This window comes from Perognathus longimembris, chromosome 10 (genome assembly GCF_023159225.1).
Source record: "Perognathus longimembris pacificus isolate PPM17 chromosome 10, ASM2315922v1, whole genome shotgun sequence".
Classification (NCBI taxonomy): domain Eukaryota; kingdom Metazoa; phylum Chordata; class Mammalia; order Rodentia; family Heteromyidae; genus Perognathus; species Perognathus longimembris.
In genome coordinates this window covers 53424055-53432779 of record NC_063170.1, presented here as the reverse complement: position 1 = coordinate 53432779, position 8725 = coordinate 53424055, and positions in this window count along the sequence as shown.

Here is an 8725-nt window from a genome sequence, read left to right as displayed (position 1 = left end):
ACCTGCGTCTCTTCTGTGCACTAATTTCTGGCCTGAGTACTATAGTAGAGTGACAAAGACAAGGAGCGGATATGAATGGAGGCATCTGAGAGGCAAGAGGGAAGATGCAAAGACTCCTCTAGAAAGACTAAGCAAACCATGGGACCAAGATCCAAGAAGAGGGAGAAGACAGAGGGGGCCAGAGCTAAAATTGTTCTGCAATTTGGTTAAGCTCATGGCTCTTGAGGGCCTTAGCTCAGGGAGTGGCTGTTTTAGAGGGTGCTCTGTGTGTGGTGGGGTGTGTGTGTGTGTGTGTGTGAAACATGGCCAAGTGTGGGTGCACTTTATAGAGATCCACAGCCTCTGAGCTGTTTCTGCTGCCTTCCCAGTCCTTGCCCACATTCCAGCCTACGGATATCTGCTTTGGAGCTAACATCTAAGGAAGATGCTCTGCCTTGCTTTTATTTCCCCTAGAATCCAGTGATGAGAATGCTCTCTGGGATGTAAGATTCCTGGAAAATGCCAGGACCTTCTCCAGCTCAGGTTGTGTGTCCCATCAGAAGCTTAGACATCTGCCACCAGTGTGTTGGGACTCATCCACCTACCTTTGTCAGAGCCATTCATACTGTACCTGGCTGGGCACCGGTGGCTCATGCCTTTAATCCTAGCTACTCAAGAGGCTGAAATCTGAGGATCGTGGTTCAAAGCTAGCCCAGGAAGAAAAGTCTGAGAGACTCTTATCTCCAATAAACTACCCAGAAAAAACAACCCCAGAAGTGGTGCTGTGGTTCAAGTAGTAGAGCATTAGCCTTGAGCACAGAGAAGCTCAAGGACAGTGCCCAGACCCTGAGCTCAAGCCTCAGGGCTGGCAATAAATAAATAAAGTTAAAAAGATGAGCTGTCCCTGCTGAGTTTGAGCCCTGAGTTCATGATGGCTGTTTTGACTGCACAAAGGCAGGGAAGGTGATCTCTTGGTTTTTGAGCAGAAGTGGATGATACCTCCCTTCTGAGGAGTCCCAGAAACCTCTATGAACAGCATCAGCCAAAAATAGGAAAGAAAAGATCCTTTAAAAGAATTCCCCCTGGACCATTTCCGAGAGGCCACTAATTTCTTTCCTCAGATTCACAAATCCAATCTTCCCACCCATCTCTAAGCTGATTGCTCTTCTGAAGTTAAGCCTCTGCCATTCATGAGTGCACTCAGCGTAAATACAGTAATTAGAAATTAAGAATTGCATGTTTGGGGTTAATCTTGGCTCACTGTGTCACAACTGGCCTCAGCTTTTTCAGGAATAATGTCATTTGGAATTGATTTAGCATTTGACTGTTGGAGCGCCTTCAATTTGCTAGCAAATCTTGACTTTTTGATCTTTAAATTTGACTTAGGAAGTTTGTAGCACCCAGAAATCACATTCTGTGTATAAGAGAATACATGTGTATTATTTCATAATACTCATCATAATCAGAAAGATAAAATCACAGTCCATTTTAAATCACTTTGTCTTGTAGACTAGTAAAAAACAAGGTAGGAAAAAGAAATGTTTGAGAATATTTCTTTAGTATAAATTAAGATTCCATTTTCTGTGTCCCCAAGCTTCCTTTAAAAGGTGATTGAAGTTTTTTTTTTTTTCTGCCATCCATGAGTTCTAGAGGCTTTACAAAAGGACCAGGGGAGTCACTTCAACAGAAAAGAGAGAAGAGTAATAATAAAAAAGAAACCACACATGAGGACATACAAGGAGGAGAGTTGTGTAAGTTTGAAGATAATCTTTATTTTCTTGCTGGTCCTGGGGCTTGAACTCTGGGCCTGAGCACTGTCCATGAGCTGCTTTTGCTCAAGGATAGCACTCTACTACTTGAACCACATCACCACTTCCGTGTGTTTTTCTGTGAGTAATTGGAGATAAGTGCCTCATGGACTTTCCTGTGCTGGCTGGCTTCAAACCACCATCTTCAGGTCTCAGCCTCCTGAGCAGGTAGGATTATTTATAAGCATGAGGCACCAGCGCCCAGCTCTGAAGATACCTTTAACTGATCAGTTTTGGTAAAAAGAAAAAAATATCACAAATAAAATGTTTCTTAAACCCTGAGAATTCAAAGCGAACATATTTTGTTTGTATCTATTTTAGTTCATACTGCATCGAAATGTAAAATTGTCCCAACATGTTGAAAAAAGAGACAAAAATGTTCTCATTCTTTTACTAAGAATGAAAGCACGCCATAGGTTCAAAGTTGGGGAGTATTTGTTGTTGTTTTGCTCTTGTGCTGGTACTGGGGCTTGAACTCAGAGCCTGGGCCTTAGCTTTTTCATGCAAGGCTAGCATTCCACCACAACAGCCACAGCTCCACTTCCAGCTCTTTGGTGGTTAATTGGAGATCAAAGTCTCCTGGACTTTCCTGCTCAGGCTGGTTTTGAACCTTGATCCTCAGATCTCAGCCTCCTGAGTAGCTAGGATTGCCGGCATAAGCCACCAACAGCAGCTCAGTACTGGAGTTCTTCTGTATTCTTTTTTTTTTTTTTTTCTCTCCAGTGCTGGAGTTCTAAGGGACAGAAAGAAGAAGCTCTCTTCCTGCCCACAGTCCCTGTGGGTGGAGCGGTGCCCATCCTTCCTATGGCTTTAGCAGGGCAGTTGATGGTCTCCCTCGGCTCTGTGACATTCCACAACACAGTCTCAAAGGTGTGGGGAAGTGGCACAGTGTAAGAGACATCTGTAGCAGTCAGGACAAAGCAACGTGGCCATTGGAGGTACTGCTTGGGGGCTGAGGGATTATTGGGATTCAAACACTGAGCTTCTCTATCGACAGGACCTGCTGGCCAGCCCTGGGGGAGACTCCAAGCAAGAGCAGGAATTATATGGCAACCCAGAGGCACTGTCTGTATGCAGGCAGTGGAGTTGTTGGTGGGTGTTGAGAGAAATGTTTTGGCAGTTGTTAATAAAGGGTGCTCCTTCAAAACAGCCAGCATAATGCCTACCTAAATGGAATCGACTAATACCCTCACTAAAAGGTTTTCTAGCTAAATGGCACATTGCTTCTGAGCAGGCAAAACGCGCCATTTAAGGTTTGTAATTGGAAGACGCTTTATCAACCTAATGACCGAGGAGCGCTGGCCATTAGGAATTCCTCAATTAAAGACTGCAGTTCATTTGCATTTGGTAGAGGCGGAGGGGGAAAAACAAGTTTCTCTCCCGTGGATCGGAAGTTCCCGAGGCATTTGTGTCCTCTGCTCGTGAGGAGTTTAGCTTCAGGTGAGCAGAGAAAAACAAGCAGAACATCGCACCCAGTCCTTGGAGTTCAGGGGTCCCCGTGGCAGAAGACCCCCCATGGAAGTTCTGTCTGGCAAGCCAGCACACAGCTGCAAACAGCACAACTTCTTCCAGAAATAAAATGTGCGTGCAATCACATGGTGTGAAAACGCAGCACCCATGATGGTGGAGAAACGGGAGAGTGAAGTGACACACGGAAAGGAAGGCCACACGAAACCTGGGTCCATTAAGAGTAAAGAACTCACAGCTTTTCCAGCTATCTGTACCCCATTAATGTCCCTCCACCCAGTTGTTGACATGGCTGGAGGAAGAAGAGAGTGAGCTAATTACTTCACTCTTCCCCAATTCACCCCAATATATAATCATATATATATATATCATATATTCTTATTCACCCCATCTATGACCTACTATATAGGTAGTCTGATTTTCTAAAATGACTTAAAATACAAACTTCGCGGGATTTTTTTTTTTGCCTGTATGAGGATTTGAACTCGGGGCTTCACACTCTCTCCTGCTTGTTTGCTCACTCATTGCTGGCCCTTTACCCCTTGAGCCACCCTCCAGCATTGCTGGTTAATTGGAGTAGAGTCTTCTGGATTTTTCTACCTGATCCAGCTGCCATCTACCATCCTGCAGATCTCAGCCTCCTGAGTAGTTAGGATGACAGGTACGTGTCAGTGGTGCCGAGCTGCTTTTCCTATGTTTAGAGCTTCTGCCTAGCAATCCCTTTATTTTTCTAATTGGAAGAGAACTCCAAGTCTGTGCTGTTTGACACATGGTGGGTGGCGCGCACACATGAAGGAAGACCAGAAGGAAGTCCCTTGTATTCCTCCAGGCAGCGATGAAGTCCCCTTTGCGAGCTGGATGTTAGGGCTCAGAGCATCCATTCCCAGATGCCTCGGCAACCCTCTCCACGCAGGAGGAAGGAGACAGGAACGGGCACATGGCTGGTGCTCTAGTCTGGGCTGCTGGAAAGATGGATGCCATTCAAGGTGGGGTGGACAGGGTGGCGGGGCGGACAGGGCCGCAGGCTGCCCTCCCCCACATCAATCATTGTGCCGGGCAGGAGAGGAGCCAGGAGGTGGCTGGGCCCGCAGGCTGGGAGCTCTGCTTTTCAATTTCCTTTCTTCTTCCCCCAGCTGCCAAGCTGTCAGCGTCATTTCTTGCTGCTGGGCCTCCGAGCACCTTCTTCCATCACGTTCTAATCTGCGGCTTCTAGAAAGCCAGAGAGGGAGAGGATGTGAGAGATGGGGTATGCCGCAAGAAGGTGCAGAGGAGAAGGGGGTTGATAAAGCACAGGTTCTCAGGATTGTGATCTGCACCCCACCCCCACTGCGCAGTGTTAATGGAGTCACTCTCCAGAGATCTGGCCCTCGGATGGTCCAGAAAGTTCTTGTTCGCCTTTGTAAAAGCCACATCCTGGGGCCCTCTAGCAATTCCTAATGCTAAGTTAGAATCCTATAGGTCTCAGTGGTGACATATGCAGACACCGCTGCAACTGACTGGATCTAGGTGGGATTTGAAGCACTTCATATCGTGTCGCAACCCGGGGTGACCGGGGACAAGACAGTGGACACCAGACCGGGGAATGGAGGTTTGGGGCACTAGGGACCTGAAGTCTCCCCCACCAGCTTCAGGTGCCCTGGGTCCATTTTACTGAGTAGGGTACAGGGGCATACAGGCAGAAAATGAGGTCACAATTTCCTTGAGGTCACAAGCACCAAGCACCGTGCATTCACCGCAGCCTGACCCCCAGCCCCTGGCCTGGGCCACCTTCTCCCCCTGAAGAAGCCAGGGTGCAGGGCGGTGGGGGTGAGAATTTAAACAATGCAGTGAGGCTTGGAAGCCAGCCAGCCGAAATCGTGGTTGGACGTCTTTAGGCCCATCCAGGGTGGCCTCGGTTAGTGACAGCACCCCATGTCAACCCCACAGCCCTCTCTGAGGTCAGAGCCTTCCTGTGGGGACCATGTTCAACAATGCAGAAGAACCCCGGGGCGCCCACACGCCCTTTTCCTACCCTGTTAGGCCAAATTGTTGCCCTGTCCCCAGTTATAAGGGTAGCCTTGCCCCCCCCCATGAGGTAGAGCCCTTTTATTTATTTTGTAACATTGTAGGCATTCCATTTATGTACTTGTTTATTTATGTACTTCTTTTTTTTTTTTTGGCCAGTCCTGGGCCTTGGACTCAGGGCCTGAGCACTGTCCCTGGCTTCTTCCCGCTCAAGGCTAGCACTCTGCCACTTGAGCCACAGCGCCGCTTCTGGCCATTTTCTGTATATGTGGTGCTGGGGAATCGAACCTAGGGCCTCATGTATACGAGGCAGGCACTCTTGCCACTAGGCTATATCCCCAGCCCCATATGTACTTCTTGAAATTGTTATTCCTTCTCCATCCTGACCTCTCCAATGGTGGCTGCATTCACCCTGCACTGTCTCGGCTGTCCACGAGGTGGCGCTGGCTCCCACCAACCCTGGGGCGGAACCAGGAGGCTCGAACGCCCAGCCCCAAGTGCCCACTGCAGACAACCTCTGCCTCCCAAAAGCCCAGACAAGGGAGGCTCCAATGGCTTCCTTCCCTGGAACGCTGTACCCAGTGATGTGCTGCGGTCCAGGAAGGCCTGCTTTTATCCTTTGCATGCTGAAGTTCATCCCCACCCAGCCGCCTCCAGGGCCACCTGAGGAAGGCCACGCCCCCTCCCTGAAAGCACCAATGACAAGGCCCCATGCAGACCACAAAGAGGCGGGGCATCAGCCTTTGGGGGGGGGGGATGACACAGGGCCCAGGACCAGCATGGTGTTGACCTGTGCTGGGTGGGCCCCGGCTCCCCTCCCCCTTCCACCTCCCTTCCACCTTCTTTCTTCAGGGCTTCGCCTATAGACCCAACCAGGGAGTTTGGGGGTTGCTGGCCAGCCATGCATCCCTCCCTCCCCAAGCTGAGCCCTGCAGGGCTTCAGAGCAGGAAATAGCACTGGCCCCGAGCTTTGCTTTGGTAGGATGGATTGGGATCTGTGTGTGTGTGGGGGGGGGGGGGGTTCAAAGAACCCAGGCTGGGGGCCAGGAGCACTTCCGCTGCTACTAAATAAAGTGGGAGCTGACAGGAAGACGCCAGCCAAGAGGCCTGGCGAAATCACCTGAGGGCGGGCGGGAGGGAGGGTGGCAGATGTTTGCAGCCTGGTAAATTGGGTGATTAATTGCTAAACGGCACATTTTAAATAGGTTGCTATAAAAAGTCACAGAAACAGTTTAAGTTATCTACAGAGGACCAAAAAGAAGAAGAAAAATTACAGCTGGGCACCATGGCTCATGCCTGTAGTCCTAGCTACTTGGAAGGCTGAGATTGGGAGGGTTATGGTTCAAGACCAGCCCAGTCACAAGTCTTGGAGACATATCGTATCTCAGGTACCTAAAAGAAGCAGGCCATGGTGGGATGTACGGTCATAAGGAGCCCAAGTAGCATCACAGTCCAGTCTCACCCTGGTAAACAGCAAAACAAAAGATCACTATGTTAAGAAAAATAACTAGAGCAAAAACTGCTGGGGTTGTGACTTAGTCAGGTACCTACCGAACAAGTTGAAGGCCTTGAGTTCAAATCCCAATACCATCACCACAAAAACAAGTTTTTAGGTACCACCCCTCCCCCCCCAAAAAAACAACGAAAGAACTCTGGCTTCTCTCAGAGCAAAGATTTCTGAGATAGGTGTGGCATTTCCTAGGAAGGGAAGGCAAGCACAGATGATCTAGAATAATCCTCAGTGTGTGTGTGTGTGTGTGTGTGTGTGTGTGTGTGTTTTCAGGGTTCTATTAGGAAGGAAGATACCATGATAGAAACATGACGAATTCTAGTCTAGCCAGGCCCGGGAGCTGGCGATTCATACCTGTCATCCTAGGAGATTGTTGGGATCCAGGTTCGAGACCAGCTTGGACAGCAAGCTTCATGAGACTCCCCCTCTTCTCTTTTCCACAAGGGTCTAGACCCCGCGTTGCATGCAGATTATCTGAGAAACCCAGGAAGCCTCACATGGGAGGATGGGGCCCAGGCCCCTGCCTAGACAGGAGGCCTGAAGAGAGGCCCTAACTCAATAATCAACCGCAAAACAGAGCAGGGGGAGTGGGCCAGGGGTTAAGCACTTGCTTTTCTAGCATTAGCATCAGCCTCGGAGCCTTTTGTGCCTAACTAGAATGCGGGTGGAGCTAAGAGAACAAGGGTGGGTTCCCCCTCCATAATGTATCTCCTAGGAGTTTGTACAAACCCGGTTGGGCCCCGCGAAGTGTGGCTGGCGCTGCCCCTTTGCCCATTGTCTTGATACCTGATGGCTGAGCTCACCTGGGGGCCAAGAACCCCTCGGGGCTCCACAGACCGGGCGGTCGCTGCTGCCCTCTGCTGGTCACCCACCGACACTGCACCCACTCTCCTCCAAGGAACAGCAAAAGTCACCGCAGGCTGGCTTCGAACTCACAGTGGCCTTAGAAACCTCTGCCAGCTGAAGGCTCCACCCCCTTCACCCACCGGCTCCGCCCTGTGCACACCGCAGGAAAAATCTTTTTTTGTGTGTGTGTTTTAAGGGAAGCACGAGGCCACTGAGTGGTCTGTGTAAGAAGTCCAGCAAGGCTGCTATGGTTTAATTCTTTCCCAGAGTTGCATTTCTGGAAGAAATTGCAGTGTGCACACTGCAATATTGTTGGTGGTGACCACAGTGCTTGGCTGGGATTACATCCTCGTTATTGTTATTCTTATTTTGCCTTTTTGCAACGTGAGTCCTTAGGATCATCTCTGGGGCCTTTGGCCTTAGTGGCTCTTTTCACTTTCCTGGTTTAAATAGTAGCATTTGGTAATGAGCTGGAAATCTAAGTGAATCAGTTCTTATTGCCTTTGTTTCTTCTTCCCAGCTGTGTGCTATTCCACTGTGTACTGCATTACTCCACATCATTGAACCACTTTCTTCCACAGGAGCCTTTCTTGTAGTCCCGGTGTTTCACAAAGGCCAGACACTACTGATGTTTGTGACTGGGCCTGGATGTCAGATGACGTTGTGCTTGTGGGGGAGGAGGGGGGTTTGCTAGGTCAAAGGGTGATTGTGCGGGTAGTTGTGTTTAGTTGTCCCACCTTAAAGAGAGAAAAGCTGGGGCCGCGATTGGCCGTGTGACGTCAACCCTGGGCCCTAAAGTCCATGCCACCCTGTGTCCAGTGAACCCCAAAAGCTGGAGGTGGAGCAGAGGCTGAAGTAGCAGACCATTCCCCTAGTGAGCAAAGAAGCTCAGGGATGGTGCCCAGGCCCTGAGTTCAAGACACAGCACTACACACACACACACTCACACACACTGGAACACAGTGAATCCTGCAACGTGGAACTAACAGCTCTGAAGAGCTGAGCGGAAGAGGTGATTTTCTGGTCAATAATGATTTGTCAATATGGTTAAATGGCTGCTGTGGTTAAGCAGGCCTCGGATGCTCGGACCAGGGCAATGTTCGATTGATTT